The sequence below is a fragment of the Bombina bombina genome, chromosome 6 (assembly GCF_027579735.1).
Source record: "Bombina bombina isolate aBomBom1 chromosome 6, aBomBom1.pri, whole genome shotgun sequence".
In the NCBI taxonomy this organism is placed as follows: Eukaryota; Metazoa; Chordata; class Amphibia; order Anura; family Bombinatoridae; genus Bombina; species Bombina bombina.
The window spans coordinates 905424905-905443185 of NC_069504.1; the positions used below are offsets into that span (position 1 = coordinate 905424905).

Here is an 18281-nt window from a genome sequence, read left to right on the forward strand (position 1 = left end):
CTAATAATAAAGTTATTAACCCCTAATCCGCCTCACTAACCCTATCATAAATAGTATTAACCCCTAATCTGCCTTCCCTAACATCGCCGACACCTACCTTCAATTATTAACCCCTAATCTGCCGACCGGAGCTCACCGCTATTCTAATAAATGTATTAACCCCTAAAGCTAAGTCTAACCCTAACACTAACACCCCCCTAAGTTAAATATAATTTTTATCTAACGAAATAAATTAACTCTTATTAAATAAATTATTCCTATTTAAAGCTAAATACTTACCTGTAAAATAAATCCTAATATAGCTACAATATAAATTACATTTATATTATAGCTATTTTAGGATTAATATTTATTTTACAGGTAACTTTGTATTTATTTTAACCAGGTACAATAGCTATTAAATAGTTAAGAACTATTTAATAGTTACCTAGTTAAAATAATTACAAATTTACCTGTAAAATAAATCCTAACCTAAGTTATAATTAAACCTAACACTACCCTATCAATAAAATAATTAAATAAACTACCTACAATTACCTACAATTAACCTAACACTACACTATCAATAAATTAATTAAACACAATTGCTACAAATAAATACAATTAAATAAACTATCTAAAGTACAAAAAATAAAAAAGAACTAAGTTACAGAAAATAAAAAAATATTTACAAACATAAGAAAAATATTACAACAATTTTAAACTAATTACACCTACTCTAAGCCCCCTAATAAAATAACAAAGACCCCCAAAATAAAAAATTCCCTACCCTATTCTAAATTTAAAAAGTTACAAGCTCTTTTACCTTACCAGCCCTGAACAGGGCCCTTTGCGGGGCATGCCCCAAGAAGTTCAGCTCTTTTGCCTGTAAAAGAAAACATACAATACCCCCCCCCCCAACATTACAACCCACCACCCACATACCCCTAATCTAACCCAAACCCCCCTTAAATAAACCTAACACTAAGCCCCTGATGATCTTCCTACCTTGTCTTCACCATGCCAGGTTCACCGATCCGTCCTGGCTCCAAGATCTTCATCCAACCCAAGCGGGGGTTGGCGATCCATAATCCGGTGCTCCAAAGTCTTCCTCCTATCCGGCAAGAAGAGGACATCCGGACCGGCAAACATCTTCTCCAAGCGGCATCTTCTATGTTCTTCCATCCGATGACGACCGGCTCCATCTTGAAGACCTCCAGCGCGGATCCATCCTCTTCTTCCGACGACTAGACGACGAATGACGGTTCCTTTAAGGGACGTCATCCAAGATGGCGTCCCTCGAATTCCGATTGGCTGATAGGATTCTATCAGCCAATCGGAATTAAGGTAGGAATTTTCTGATTGGCTGATGGAATCAGCCAATCAGAATCAAGTTCAATCCGATTGGCTGATCCAATCAGCCAATCAGATTGAGCTCGCATTGTATTGGCTGATCGGAACAGCCAATAGAATGCGAGCTCAATCTGATTGGCTGATTGGATCAGCCAATCGGATTGAACTTGATTCTGATTGGCTGATTCCATCAGCCAATCAGAAAATTCCTACCTTAATTCCGATTGGCTGATAGAATCCTATCAGCCAATCGGAATTCGAGGGACGCCATCTTGGATGACGTCCCTTAAAGGAACCGTCATTCGTCGTCTAGTCGTCGGAAGAAGAGGATGGATCCGCGCTGGAGGTCTTCAAGATGGAGCCGGTCGTCATCGGATGGAAGAACATAGAAGATGCCGCTTGGAGAAGATGTTTGCCGGTCCGGATGTCCTCTTCTTGCCGGATAGGAGGAAGACTTTGGAGCACCGGATTATGGATCGCCAACCCCCGCTTGGGTTGGATGAAGATCTTGGAGCCAGGACGGATCGGTGAACCTGGCATGGTGAAGACAAGGTAGGAAGATCATCAGGGGCTTAGTGTTAGGTTTATTTAAGGGGGGTTTGGGTTAGATTAGGGGTATGTGGGTGGTGGGTTGTAATGTTGGGGGGGGGGTATTGTATGTTTTCTTTTACAGGCAAAAGAGCTGAACTTCTTGGGGCATGCCCCGCAAAGGGCCCTGTTCAGGGCTGGTAAGGTAAAAGAGCTTGTAACTTTTTAAATTTAGAATAGGGTAGGGAATTTTTTATTTTGGGGGTCTTTGTTATTTTATTAGGGGGCTTAGAGTAGGTGTAATTAGTTTAAAATTGTTGTAATATTTTTCTTATGTTTGTAAATATTTTTTTATTTTCTGTAACTTAGTTCTTTTTTATTTTTTGTACTTTAGATAGTTTATTTAATTGTATTTATTTGTAGCAATTGTGTTTAATTAATTTATTGATAGTGTAGTGTTAGGTTAATTGTAGGTAATTGTAGGTAGTTTATTTAATTATTTTATTGATAGGGTAGTGTTAGGTTTAATTATATCTTAGGTTAGGATTTATTTTACAGGTAAATTTGTAATTATTTTAACTAGGTAACTATTAAATAGTTCTTAACTATTTAATAGCTATTGTACCTGGTTAAAATAAATACAAAGTTGCCTGTAAAATAAATATTAATCCTAAAATAGCTATAATATAAATGTAATTTATATTGTAGCTATATTAGGATTTATTTTACAGGTAAGTATTTAGCTTTAAATAGGAATAATTTATTTAATAAGAGTTAATTTATTTCGTTAGATAAAAATTATATTTAACTTAGGGGGGTGTTAGTGTTAGGGTTAGACTTAGCTTTAGGGGTTAATACATTTATTAGAATAGCGGTGAGCTCCGGTCGGCAGATTAGGGGTTAATAATTGAAGGTAGGTGTCGGCGATGTTAGGGAGGGCAGATTAGGGGTTAATACTATTTATGATAGGGTTAGTGAGGCGGATTAGGGGTTAATAACTTTATTATAGTAGCGCTCAGGTCCGCTCGGCAGATTAGGGGTTAATAAGTGTAGGTAGGTGTCGGCGACGTTGTGGGGGGCAGATTAGGGGTTAATAAATATAACATAGGGGTCGGCGATGTTAGGGGCAGAAGATTAGGGGTACATAGGGATAACGTAGGTGGCGGCGATTTGCGGTCGGAAGATTAGGGGTTAATTATTTTAAGTAGCTTGCGGCGACGTTGTGTGGGGCAAGTTAGGGGTTAATAAATATAATATAGGGGTCGGCGGGGTTAGGGGCAGCAGATTAGGGGTACATAAGTATAACGTAGGTGGCGGTCGGCAGATTAGGGGTTAAAAATTTTAATCGAGTGGCGGCGATGTGGGGGGACCTCGGTTTAGGGGTACATAGGTAGTTTATGGGTGTTAGTGTAGTTTAGGGTACAGTAGTTAAGAGCTTTATGAACCGGCGTTAGCCAGAAAGCTCTTAACTCCTGCTTTTTTCAGGCGGCTGGAATCTTGTCGTTAGAGCTCTAACGCTCACTGCAGAAACGACTCTAAATACCAGCGTTAGAAAGATCCCATTGAAAAGATAGGCTACGCAAATGGCGTAGGGGGATCTGCGGTATGGAAAAGTCGCGGCTGTAAAGTGAGCGTTAGACCCTTTAATCACTGACTCCAAATACCAGCGGGCGGCCAAAACCAGCGTTAGGAGCCTCTAACGCTGGTTTTGACGGCTACCGCCGAACTCTAAATCTAGGCCTAAATTTAGTTCTTTCAGTTCTTCAAGGGGTTCCGTTTGAACCTTTACATTCCATAGATATTAAGTTATTATCTTGGAAAGTTCTATTTTTGGTTGCTATTTCTTCTGCTAGAAGAGTTTCTGAATTATCTGCTTTGCAATGTAATCCACCCTATCTGGTTTTCCATTCAGATAAGGTTGTTTTGCGTACTAAGCCTGGTTTTCTTCCAAAGGTTGTTTCCAACAAGAATATTAACCTTCTCTGTGTCCGAATCCAGTTTTCATCCGGGGGAGTGGGAACTTCATCCGGAGGTCTTTACTCAACTGATTCATCGTTGGGGCAAACCAGATCTGGATCTCATGGCGTCTCGCCAGAACGCCAAGCTTCCTTGTTACGGATCCAGGTCCAGGGACCCGGGAGCGGTGCTGATAGATGCTCTGACAGCCCCTTGGGTCTTCAACATGGCTTATGTGTTTCCACCATTTCCGATGCTTCCTTGTTTGATTGCCAAGATCAAACAGGAGAGAGCTTTGGTGATTCTGATAGCGCCTGCGTGGCCACGCAGGACCTGGTATGCAGACCTAGTGGACATGTCGTCCTGCCCACCGTGGTCTCTGCCTCTGAGACAGGACCTTCTAATTCAGGGTCCTTTCAACCATCCAAATCTAATTTCTCTGAGGCTGACTGCATGGAGATTGAACGCTTGATTCTATCAAAGCATGGCTTCTCGGAGTCGGTTATTGATACCTTAATACAGGCTAGGAAGCCTGTTACCAGAAGAATTTACCATAAGATATGGCGTAAATATTTATATTGGTGCGAATCCAAGAGTTACTCATGGAGTAAGGTTAGGATTCCTAGGATATTGTCTTTTCTACAAGAGGGTTTAGAAAAGGGCTTATCTGCTAGTTCGTTAAAGGGACAGATTTCTGCTCTGTCTATTCTTATACACAAACGTCTGGCAGAAGTTCCAGACGTTCAGGCTTTTTGTCTGGCTTTCGCTAGGATTAAGCCTGTGTTTAAGACTGTTGCTCCGCCGTGGAGCTTAAACTTAGTTCTTAACGTTCTTCAAGGAGTTCCATTTGAACCCCTTCATTCCATTGATATCAAGCTGTTATCCTGGAAGGTTCTGTTTTTGATGGCTATTTCCTCGGCTCGAAGAGTCTCTGAGTTATCTGCCTTAGATTGTGATTCTCCTTATCTGATTTTTCATTCAGACAAGGTAGTTCTGCGTACTAAACCTGGGTTCTTACCTAAGGTAGTTACTAACAGGAATATCAATCAAGAGATTGTTGTTCCATCACTGTGTCCTAACCCTTCTTCAAAGAAGGAACGACTTTTGCATAATCTGGACGTAGTCCGTGCCCTGAAGTTCTATTTGCAGGCAACTAAAGATTTTCGTCAAACTTCTTCCCTGTTTGTCGTTTACTCTGGACAGAGAAGAGGTCAAAAGGCTTCGGCTACCTCTCTCTCTTTTTGGCTTCGTAGCATAATACGTTTAGCCTATGAGACTGCTGGACAGCAGCCTCCTGAAAGGATTACAGCTCATTCTACTAGAGCTGTGGCTTCCACCTGGGTCTTTAAAAATGAGGCCTCTGTTGAACAGATTTGCAAGGCTGCAATTTGGTCTTCACTTCACACTTTTTCAAAATTTTACAAATTTGACACTTTTGCTTCTTCGGAGGCTATTTTTGGGAGAAAGGTGCTTCAGGCAGTGGTTCCTTCTGTTTAAGGTTCCTGCCTTGTCCCTCCCTTCATCCGTGTACTTTAGCTTTGGTATTGGTATTCCATAAGTAATGGATGACCCGTGGACTGACTACACTTAACAAGAGAAAACATAATTTATGCTTACCTGATAAATTTATTTCTCTTGTAGTGTAGTCAGTCCACGGCCCGCCCTGTCTTTAAGGCAGATCTAAATTTTAATTAAACTCCAGTCACCACTGCACCCTATGGTTTCTCCTTTCTCGTCTGGTTTTGGTCGAATGACTGAATATGACATGTGAGGGGAGGAGCTATATAGCAGCTCTGCTTGGGTGATCCTCTTGCAGCTTCCTGTTAGGAAGAGATATATTCCATAAGTAATGGATGACCCGTGGACTGACTACACTACAAGAGAAATAAATTTATCAGGTAAGCATAAATTATGTTTTTTTTCTTTATACACTACAGTCACCACGGCACTCTATAGTTTCTCCTTTTTCTCCTAACCGTCGGTCGAATGACTGGGTGGGCGGAGCCAGAGGGGGAGCTATATGGACAGCTCTTGCTGTGTGCTCTCCTTGCCTTTCCCTGTGGGGGAGAATATTTCCCACAAGTAATGGATGACGCCGTGGACCGGACACACCGTTGGAGAAAGTAATTTATCAGGTAAGCATAAATTCTGTTTTTGTCAATATTTAAGCAGCTAATTAAACTATAAAAATTACATCTACTTGTTATTCACAGACTAATCTTTTCTTTGAATGCTTCATTCTATCTAGCATTTATTTAGTGTTTAATGTCCCTTTAATACAGATGTGGAAATGTTACAAATCAGTCAAAGCAACTTGAACTAGACTAATACTCAGACTCTTACCAACATCCCACATTATTATTATTATTATTATTATCCTATGGTGATTACTACCTATACCTCTTTACTATTTTAGATTGAAAATTGTTTCTAACCTTTCACTGCCAGTTTGTTACTTTCATATCTTATATGATTCAAACAGTAACCCTTCTTTATTGATGTTATCCTTTGACTTGATTAAAAAAATTTAATACATTATATGCATCTTTATAATTTATATCATACTTCACTGTTTTATTGTATTAGAAAGTTTATTTACCATACAAAATTATATGATAGGAAACATAATGTCAAGATATGCATTGCATTACTACTATACATTTGTTTTAATGATTATTTACATTTCTCCAACATTGGTGTGTCCGGTCCACGGCGTCATCCATAACTTGTGGGAACATCTCCTCCCCAACAGGAAATGGCAAAGAGTACAGCAAAAGCTGTCCATATAGTCCCTCCTAGGCTCCGCCCACCCCAGTCATTCTCTTTGCCGTTGCACAGGCAACATCTCCACGGAGATGGTGAAGAGTATGTGGTGTTTAGTTGTAGTTTTTTATTCTACTATCAAGAGTTTGTTATTTTAAAATAGTGCTGGTATGTACTATTTACTCTGAAACAGAAAAAGATGAAGAGTTCTGTTTGTGAGAGGAATATGATTTTAGCAGCAGTAACTAAAATAGTTTGCTGTTTCCACATAGGACTGTTGAGATGAAATAACTTCAGTTGGGGGAAACAGTTAGCAGACTTTCTGCTTAAGGTATGACTAGCCATTTTTCTAACAAGACTGTGTAATGCTGGAAGGCTGTCATTTCCCCTCATGGGGACCGGTAAGCCATTTTCTTGGTGCTAATTTGTTCTTTAGATTGCTAGTTCTTCTATACACAAATTTTGGTCTTTGGGGTAACTTTTCTCCAAGGTTTTTTTAACGTCAGGCACTGGTTTAGACACCTTTTCAGTCAGTAAGGGCCTACCCTGTAGTAGGCTGAGCCTCATTTTCGCGCCATTACTGCGCAGTTACTTTTGAGAGCAGGACATGCAGCTGCATGTGTGTGGGTCTGAAAGTTGTTGAAAAGGTTCCTAGAAGGCTTCATTTGGTATCGTATACCCCCTGGGTTTGGTAAAGTTGCAGCAAAGGCTGTAGCTGGGACTGTAGAGGGGTTAAAACTGTAACCGGCTCCGGTTTCTTCATTTTAAGGGTTAAAGGTCTCAAATTTGGGGTGCAATACTTTGAATGCTTTAAGACACTGTGGTGAAAATTTGGTTAAATTTGAACAATTCCTTCATAGTTTTTCACATATTCAGTAATAAAGTGTGCACTGTTTAAAATTTAAAGAGACAGTAACGGTTTTGTTTAAAAACGTTTTTTTGTACTTTATTGACAAGTTTAAGCCTGTTTAACATGTCTGTGCCTTCAGATAAACTATGTTCTGTATGTATGGAAGCCAATGTGTCTCCCCCTTCAAAATTGTGTGATAATTGTGCCATAGCGTCCAAACAAAGTAAGGACAGTACTGCCACAGATAGTAAAGTTGCCCAAGATGATTCATCAGATGAAGGGAGTAGACATAGTTCTACATCATCTCCTTCTGTGTCTACACCAGTTTTGCCCACGCAGGAGACCCCTAGTACTTCTAGCGCGCCAATGCTTATTACTATGCAACAACTGACGGCAGTAATGGATAACTCCATAGCTAATATTTTATCCAAAATGCCTGCATATCAGAGAAAGCACGATTGCTCTGTTTTAAACACTGTAGAGCAGGAGGGCGCTGATGATAATTGCTCTGTCATACCCTCACACCAATCTGAAGGGGCCATGAGGGAGGTTTTGTCAGATGGGGAAATTTCAGATTCAGGTAGAATTTCTAAACAGGCAGAACCTGATGTTGTGACATTTAAATTTAAATTAGAGCATCTCCGCGCACTGCTTAAGGAGGTGTTATCTACTCTGGATGATTGTGACAACCTGGTCATTCCAGAAAAATTGTGCAAGATGGACAAGTTCCTAGAGGTTCCGGTGCACCCCGACGCTTTTCCTATACCCAAGCGGGTGGCGGACATAGTGAATAAGGAGTGGGAGAAGCCCGGCATTCCTTTTGTTCCCCCTCCTATATTTAAGAAATTATTTCCTATGGTCGACCCCAGAAAGGACTTATGGCAGACAGTCCCTAAGGTCGAGGGGGCAGTTTCTACACTAGCCAAGCGCACTACTATTCCTATCGAGGATAATTGTGCTTTCAAAGATCTTATGGATAAAAAATTGGAGGGTTTGCTTAAAAAGATTTTTGTACAGCAAGGTTACCTCCTGCAACCGATTTCGTGCATTATTCCTGTCACTACAGCAGCGTGGTTCTGGTTCGAGGAACTAGAAAAGTCGCTCAGTAGAGAGACTCCGTATGAAGAGGTTATGGACAGAGTTCACGCACTTAAGTTAGCTAATTCCTTTATTTTAGATGCCGCTTTGCAGTTAGCTAGATTAGCGGTGAAAAATTCTGGGTTTGCAATTGTGGAGCGCAGAGCGCTCTGGCTAAAGTCTTGGTCTGCGGATGTATCTTCCAAGACAAAATTGCTTAATATCCCTTTCAAGGGTAAAACTCTTTTTGGGCCAGAAATTGAAAGAGATTATCTCAGACATCACTGGGGGTAAGGGCCACGCCCTCCCACAAGATAGGCCTTTCAAAGCCAAGAATAAGTCTAATTTTCGTTCCTTTCGTAATTTCAGGAACGGACCGGCCTCCAACTCTGCAGCCTCTAGACAAGAGGGTAATGCTTCACAAACCAAACCAGCTTGGAAACCGATGCAAGGCTGGAACAAGGGTAAGCAGGCCAAGAAACCTGCTGCTGCTAACAAAACAGCATGAAGGAGTAGCCCCTGATCCGGGACCGGATCTAGTAGGGGGCAGACTCTCTCTCTTCGCTCAGGCTTGGGCAAGAGATGTTCAGGACCCCTGGGCACTAGAAATAGTTTCTCAGGGTTATCTTCTGGAATTCAAGGAACTACCCCCAAGGGGAAGGTTCCACATGTCTCACTTATCTTCAAACCATATAAATAGACAGTCATTCTTACATTGCGTAGAAGACCTGTTAAAAATGGGAGTGATACACCCAGTTCCAACCGTGGAACAAGGAATGGGGTTTTACTCAAATCTGTTTGTGGTTCCCAAAAAAGAGGGAACCTTCAGACCAATCCTGGATTTAAAGATCCTAAACAAATTTCTCAGAGTGCCATCGTTCAAAATGGAAACCATTCGAACGATTTTACCTACAATCCAGGAGGGTCAATTTATGACTACCGTGGATCTAAAGGATGCGTATCTACATATTCCTATCCACAAAGATCATCATCAGTTCCTAAGGTTCGCCTTTCTGGACAAACATTACCAGTTTGTGGCTCTCCCATTCGGGCTAGCCACTGCTCCAAGGATTTTCACAAAGGTACTCGGGTCCCTTCTAGCGGTTCTAAGACTAAGGGGCATTGCAGTGGCACCTTATTTGGACGACAAGCGTCGTCTCTTTCAAAGGCAAAGGCTCACACAGACATCGTTCTGGCCTTTCTCAGATCTCACGGATGGAAAGTGAACATAGAAAAAAGTTCCCTGTCTCCGTCGACAAGAGTTCCTTTCTTGGGGACAATAATAGATTCTTTAGAAATGAAGATTTTCCTGACAGATGTCAGAATGTCAAAACTTCTAAGCGCTTGTCAAGTTCTTCATTCTGTTCCACGTCCTTCCATAGCTCAGTGCATGGAAGTAGTAGGGTTGATGGTTGCAGCAATGGACATAGTTCCTTTTGCGCGAATTCATCTAAGACCATTACAACTGTGCATGCTGAAACAGTGGAATGGGGACTATACAGACTTGTCTCCAGTGATTCAAGTAGATCAGAAGACCAGAGACTCACTCCGTTGGTGGCTAACCCAGGACCACCTGTCCCAGGGAATGAGTTTCCGCAGACCAGAATGGGTCATTGTCACGACCGACGCCAGTCTAGTGGGCTGGGGCGCGGTCTGGAACTCCCTGAAAGCTCAGGGGCTATGGTCTCGGGAAGAGTCTCTTCTCCCGATAAACATTCTGGAACTGAGAGCGATATTGAAAGCTCTCAAGGCTTGGCCTCAACTAGCAAAGGCCAGATTCATAAGATTCCAATCAGACAACATGACGACTGTTGCTTACATCAATCATCAGGGGGGAACAAGGAGTTCCCTGGCGATGAGAGAAGTGACCAAAATCATAAAATGGGCGGAGGATCACTCCTGCCACCTATCTGCGATCCACATCCCAGGAGTGGAAAACTGGGAGGCGGATTATCTGAGTCGTCAGTCATTCCATCCGGGGGAGTGGGAACTCCACCCGGAGATCTTTGCCCAGTTGACTCAATTATGGGGCATTCCAGACATGGATCTAATGGCGTTTCGTCAGAACTTCAAGGTTCCTTTCTACGGGTCCAGATCCAGGGATCCCAAGGCGACTCTAGTGGATGCATTAGTAGCGCCTTGGACCTTCAACCTAGCTTATGTGTTTCCACCGTTTCCTCTCATTCCCTGGCTGGTAGCCAGGATCAAGCAGGAGAGGGCCTCTGTGATCTTGATAGCTCCTGCATGGCCACGCAGGACTTGGTATGCAGACCTGGTGAATATGTCATCGGTTCCACCATGGAAGCTACCTTTGAGACAGGACCTTCTTGTACAGGGTCCATTCGAACATCCAAATCTGGTCTCCCTCCAGCTGACGGCTTGGAAATTGAACGCTTGATTCTATCAAAGCGTGGGTTTTCAGATTCTGTGATAGATACTCTGGTTCAAGCCAGAAAACCGGTAACTAGATTAATTTACCATAAAATATGGAAAAGATATGTCTGCTGGTGTGAATCCAAGGGATTCCTATGGAATAAGATCAAAATTCCTAAGATCCTTTCCTTTCTACAAGAAGGTTTGGATAAAGGATTATCAGCGAGTTCTCTAAAGGGACAGATTTCTGCGTTATCTGTCTTACTACACAAACGACTGGCAGCTGTGCCAGATGTTCAAGCATTTGTTCAGGCTCTGGTTAGGATCAAGCCTGTTTACAGACCTTTGACTCCTCCCTGGAGTTTAAATCTAGTTCTTTCAGTTCTCCAAGGGGTTCCGTTTGAACCTTTACATTCCAAAGATATTAAGTTGTTATTTTGGAAAGTTTTGTTTTTGGTTGCTATTTCTTCTGCTAGAAGAGTTTCTGAGTTATCTGCTTTGCAGTGTTCTCCGTCCTATCTGGTGTTCCATTCAGATAAGGTTGTTTCTCTTGTTAAGTGTATCCAGTCCACGGATCATCCATTACTTATGGGATATTAACTCCTCCCCAACAGGAAGTGCAAGAGGATTCACCCAGCAGAGCTGCTATATAGCTCCTCCCCTAACTGCCATTACCAGTCATTCTCTTGCACCCAACGAATAGATAGGATGTGTGAGAGGACTGTGGTGATTATACTTAGTTTCATACCTTCAATCGAAAGTTTGTTATTTTATAATAGCACCGGAGTGTGTTATTCCTTCTCTGGTAGAATTTGAAGAAGAATCTACCTGAGTTTTTCTATGATTTTAGCCGGAGTAGTTAAGATCATATTGCTGTTTCTCGGCCATCTGAGGAGAGGTAAACTTCAGATCAGGGGACAGCGGGCAGATTAATCTGCAAAGAGGTATGTAGCAGCTTATTATTTTCTGACAATGGAATTGATGAGAAAATTCTGCCATACCGATATAATGTAAACTCAGCCTTAAATGCAGTAGCAGCAACTGGTATCAGGCTGTCATGTATGTATATTTTACACTTCAGTATTCTGGGGAATGGCACTTCACTGGAATTATACTGTATGCATAAAACTTTAGCCTAATTTGCAGGGACTAGCAACAGGCTTTTTAATAACACTCAATTTATTAATGTTAAACGTTTTTTGCTGGCATGTAAAATCGTTTAATTTTCTGAGGTACTGGGTGAAAAAATGTTTTGGGCACTATTTTTTTCCACTTGGCAGTCGTTTTATTTAATTTATGACAGTTTACTGATCTCTCTCACTGTTATGTGTGAGGGGGAGGCTATCAGGGTTAGTTATCCTTTGCTAATGGGAGCAATCCTTTGCTAAAATTGTGTTTTTTTACAAAGATTTGATGCTATAACTTTTCAGTTTATTAATTTTCAACTGTCATAACTTTTTCTGTGCTTCTTATAGGCACAGTACGTTTTCATATTATAGTAAATTACTTGAAAAGTATTTCCAAGTTGCTAGTTTATTTGCTAGTGTGTTAAACATGTCTGATTCAGAGGAAGATATCTGTGCTATATGTGCTAAAGCCAAAGTGGAGCCCAATAGAAATTTATGTACTAACTGTATTGATGCTACTTTAAATAAAAGTCAATCTGTACAAATTGAACATATTTCACCAAACAACGAGGGGAGAGTTATGCCGACTAACTCGCCTCACGTGTCAGTACCTGCATCTCCCGCTCGGGAGGTGCGTGATATTGTAGCGCCGAGTACATCTGGGCGGCCATTACAAATCACATTACAGGATATGGCTACTGTTATGACTGAAGTTTTGGCTAAATTACCAGAACTAAGAGGTAAGCGTGATCACTCTGGGGTGAGAACAGAGTGCGCTGATAATATTAGGGCCATGTCAGACACTGCGTCACAATTTGCAGAACATGAGGACGGAGAGCTTCATTCTGCGGGTGACGGTTCTGATCCAAACAAACTGGATTCAGATATTTCAAATTTTAAATTTAAGCTGGAAAACCTCCGTGTATTACTAGGGGAGGTGTTAGCGGCTCTGAATGATTGTAACACAGTTGCAAAACCAGAGAAAATGTGTAGGTTGGATAAATATTTTGCGGTACCGGCGAGTACTGACGTTTTTCCTATACCTAAGAGACTTACTGAAATTGTTACTAAGGAGTGGGATAGACCCGGTGTGCCGTTCTCACCCCCTCCGATATTTAGAAAGATGTTTCCAATAGACACCACCACACGGGACTTATGGCAAACGGTCCCTAAGGTGGAGGGAGCAGTTTCTACTTTAGCTAAGCGTACCACTATCCCGGTGGAGGATAGCTGTGCCTTTTCAGATCCAATGGATAAAAAGTTAGAGGGTTACCTTAAGAAAATGTTTGTTCAACAAGGTTTTATATTGCAACCTCTTGCATGCATTGCGCCTGTCACGGCTGCAGCAGCATTTTGGTTTGAGTCTCTGGAAGAGACACTTGAATCAGCTCCATTAGATTTGATTACACACAAGCTTAAAGCCCTTAAGTTAGCTAACTCATTTATTTCAGATGCCGTAGTACATTTAACTAAACTTACGGCTAAGAATTCCGGATTCGCCATTCAGGCACGCAGAGCACTGTGGCTAAAATCCTGGTCAGCTGACGTTACTTCTAAATCTAAATTGCTTAATATACCTTTCAAAGGGCAGACCTTATTCGGGTTCGGGTTGAAAGAAATTATCGCTGACATTACAGGAGGTAAAGGCCATGCCCTGCCTCAAGACAGAGCCAAACCTAAGGCTAGACAGTCTAATTTTCGTTCCTTTCGTAATTTCAAAGCAGGAGCAGCATCAACTTCCTCTGCACCAAAACAGGAAGGAGCTGTTGCTCGCTACAGACAAGGCTGGAGACCTAACCAGTCCTGGAACAAGGGCAAGCAGGCCAGGAAACCTGCTGCTGCCCCTAAGACAGCATGAATCGAGGGCCCCCGATCCGGGAACGGATCTAGTGGGGGGCAGACTTTCTCTCTTCGCCCAGGCTTGGGCAAGAGATGTCCAGGATCCCTGGGCGTTAGAGATCATATCTCAGGGATACCTTCTAGACTTCGAATTCTCTCCCCCAAGAGGGAGATTTCATCTGTCAAGGTTGTCAACAAACCAAATAAAGAAAGAGGCGTTTCTACGCTGCGTACAAGATCTTTTATTAATGGGAGTGATCCATCCGGTTCCGCGGTCGGAACAAGGACAAGGGTTTTACTCAAATCTGTTTGTGGTTCCCAAAAAAGAGGGAACTTTCAGGCCAATCTTGGATTTAAAGATCCTAAACAAATTCCTAAGAGTTCCATCGTTCAAAATGGAAACTATTCGGACAATTTTACCCATGATCCAAAAGGGTCAGTACATGACCACAGTGGATTTAAAGGATGCTTACCTTCACATACCGATTCACAAAGATCATTACCGGTATCTAAGGTTTGCCTTTCTAGACAGGCATTACCAGTTTGTAGCTCTTCCATTCGGATTGGCTACGGCTCCGAGAATCTTCACAAAGGTTCTGGGTGCTCTTCTGGCGGTACTAAGACCGCGAGGAATTGCGGTAGCTCCGTACCTAGACGACATTCTGATACAAGCTTCAAGCTTTCAAACTGCCAAGTCTCATACAGAGTTAGTACTGGCATTTCTAAGGTCGCATGGATGGAAGGTGAACGAAAAGAAGAGTTCTCTCTTTCCACTCACAAGAGTTCCCTTCTTGGGGACTCTTATAGATTCTGTAGAAATGAAAATTTACCTGACAGAAGACAGGTTAACAAAGCTTCAAAATGCATGCCGTGTCCTTCATTCCATTCAACACCCGTCAGTAGCTCAATGCATGGAGGTGATCGGCTTAATGGTAGCAGCAATGGACATAGTACCCTTTGCACGCCTACATCTCAGACCGCTGCAATTGTGCATGCTAAGTCAGTGGAATGGGGATTAATCAGACTTGTCCCCTACTCTGAATCTGGATCAAGAGACCAGAAATTCTCTTCTATGGTGGCTTTCTCGGCCACATCTGTCCAGGGTGATGCCATTCAGCAGGCCGGACTGGACAATTGTAACAACAGACGCCAGCCTACTAGGTTGGGGCGCTGTCTGTAATTCTCTGAAGGCTCAGGGACAATGGAATCAGGAGGAGAGTCTCCTACCAATAAACATTCTGGAATTGAGAGCAGTTCTCAATGCCCTTCTGGCTTGGCCCCAGTTAACAACTCGGGGGTTCATCAGGTTTCAGTCGGACAACATCACGACTGTAGCTTACATCAACCATCAGGGAGGGACAAGAAGCTCCCTAGCAATGATGGAAGTATCAAAGATAATTCGCTGGGCAGAGTCTCACTCTTGCCACCTGTCAGCAATCCACATCCCGGGAGTGGAGAACTGGGAGGCGGATTTCTTAAGTCGTCAGACTTTTCATCCGGGGGAGTGGGAACTTCATCCGGAGGTCTTTGCCCAAATACTTCGACGTTGGGGCAAACCAGAGATAGATCTCATGGCGTCTCGACAGAACGCCAAGCTTCCTCGTTACGGGTCCAGATCCAGGGATTCGGGAGCGGTTCTGATAGATGCTTTGACAGCACCTTGGACCTTCGGGATGGCTTATGTGTTTCCACCCTTCCCGATGCTTCCTCGATTGATTGCCAGAATCAAACAGGAGAGAGCATCAGTGATTCTAATAGCGCCTGCATGGCCACGCAGGACTTGGTATGCAGATCTAGTGGACATGTCATCCTGTCCACCTTGGTCGCTACCTCTGAAACAGGACCTTCTGATCCAGGGTCCCTTCAAACATCAAAATCTAATTTCTCTGAAGCTGACTGCTTGGAAATTGAACGCTTGATTTTATCAAAACGTGGTTTTTCTGAGTCAGTTATTGATACCTTAATACAGGCTAGGAAGCCTGTTACCAGAAAGATTTACCATAAGATATGGCGCAAATACTTATATTGGTGCGAATCCAAGAGTTACTCATGGAGTAAGGTTAGGATTCCGAGGATATTGTCTTTTCTACAAGAAGGTTTAGAAAAGGGTTTATCCGCTAGTTCCTTAAAGGGACAGATTTCAGCTCTGTCCATTCTTTTACACAAACTTCTGTCAGAAGTTCCGGACGTTCAAGCTTTTTGTCAGGCTTTAGCTAGGATCAAGCCTGTGTTTAAAACTGTTGCTCCACCATGGAGTTTGAACTTAGTTCTTAATGTTTTACAGGGGGTTCCGTTTGAACCCCTTCATTCCATTGATATCAAGTTGTTATTTTGGAAAGTTCTGTTTTTAATGGCGATTTCCTCGGCTCGAAGAGTCTCTGAGTTATCTGCCTTACATTGTGATTCTCCTTATCTGATTTTTCATTCAGACAAGGTAGTTCTGCGTACTAAACCTGGGTTCCTACCTAAGGTGGTCACTAACAGGAATATCAATCAAGAGATTGTGGTTCCATCTTTGTGTCCTAATCCTTCTTCGAAAAAGGAACGTCTGCTACACAATCTAGATGTAGTCCGTGCCCTGAAATTTTATCTACAGGCAACTAAGGATTTTCGACAAACGTCTTCCCTGTTTGTCGTTTATTCTGGTCAGAGGAGAGGTCAAAAAACTTCGGCTACCTCTCTCTCCTTTTGGCTTCGTAGCATAATACGGTTAGCCTATGAGACTGCTGGACAGCAGCCTCCTGAAAGAATTACAGCACATTCTACTAGAGCTGTGGCTTCCACTTGGGCCTTTAAGAATGAGGCTTCTGTTGAACAGATTTGCAAGGCTGCAACTTGGTCTTCTCTTCATACTTTTTCCAAATTTTACAAATTTGACACTTTTGCTTCTTCGGAGGCTGTTTTTGGGAGAAAGGTTCTTCAGGCAGTGGTTCCTTCCGTATAAAGAGCCTGCCTGTCCCTCCCGTCATCCGTGTACTTTAGCTTTGGTATTGGTATCCCATAAGTAATGGATGATCCGTGGACTGGATACACTTAACAAGAGAAAACATAATTTATGCTTACCTGATAAATTTATTTCTCTTGTAGTGTATCCAGTCCACGGCCCGCCCTGTCACTTTAAGGCAGGTAATTTTTCCATTAAACTACAGTCACCACTGCACCCTATGGTTTTCCTTTCTCTGCATGTTTTCGGTCGAATGACTGGTAATGGCAGTTAGGGGAGGAGCTATATAGCAGCTCTGCTGGGTGAATCCTCTTGCACTTCCTGTTGGGGAGGAGTTAATATAAGTAATGGATGATCCGTGGACTGGATACACTACAAGAGAAATAAATTTATCAGGTAAGCATAAATTATGTTTTTGCGTACTAAGCCTGGTTTTCTTCCAAAGGTTGTTTCCAACAAAAATATTAACCAGGAGATAGTTGTACCTTCTTTGTGTCCGAATCCAGTTTCAAAGAGGGAACGTTTGTTACACAATTTAGACGTAGTCCGTGCTCTAAAATTCTATTTAGAAGCTACAAAAGAGTTCAGACAAACATCTTCTCTGTTTGTCGTCTATTCTGGTAAAAGGAGAGGTCAAAAAGCGACTTCTACCTTTCTTTCCTTTTGGCTGAAAAGCATCATCCGATTGGCTTACGAGACTGCCGGACGGCAGCCTCCTGAAAGAATCACAGCTCACTCTACTAGGGCTGTGGCTTCCACATGGGCCTTCAAGAACGAGGCTTCTTTTGATCAGATATGTAAGGCAGCGACTTGGTCTTCACTGCACACTTTTGCCAAATTTTACAAATTTGATACTTTTGCTTCTTCGGAGGCTATTTTTGGGAGAAAGGTTTTGCAAGCCGTGGTGCCTTCTGTTTAGGTAACCTGATTTGCTCCCTCCCTTCATCCGTGTCCTAAAGCTTTGGTATTGGTTCCCACAAGTAAGGATGACGCCGTGGACCGGACACACCAATGTTGGAGAAAACAGAATTTATGCTTACCTGATAAATTACTTTCTCCAACGGTTTGTCCGGTCCACGGCCCGCCCTGGTTTTTTAATTCGGTTTGATGAATTATTTTCTCTAACTACAGTCACCACGGCACCCTATAGTTTCTCCTGTTTTTTCCTCTTGTCCGTCGGTCGAATGACTGGGGTGGGCGGAGCCTAGGAGGGACTATATGGACAGCTTTTGCTGGGACTCTTTGCCATTTCCTGTTGGGGAAGAGATATTTCCCACAAGTAAGGATGACGCCGTGGACCGGACACACCGTTGGAGAAAGTAATTTATCAGGTAAGCATAAATTCTGTTTTTTTACTAAACGCCAGGCACCTCTAAACCTTTGGGTTATAACTTTTCTATTTCCCTTCGGTTGAATGACTGGGTATTATGGGTAGGGGAGTGACACTTAAAGGGACACTGAACCCAAATGTTTTCTATCTTGATTCAGATAG

The 18281-nt window shown here is 42.4% G+C and overlaps 1 protein-coding gene across 2 annotated transcripts in view; it reads left to right on the top strand.

Moving 5' to 3' along the window:
- The window catches only part of DENND4A (DENN domain containing 4A), an 858339-nt gene that overhangs the window by 269820 nt on the left and 570238 nt on the right, over positions 1-18281 (top strand). The gene's annotated exons all lie outside the window — the stretch shown is intronic.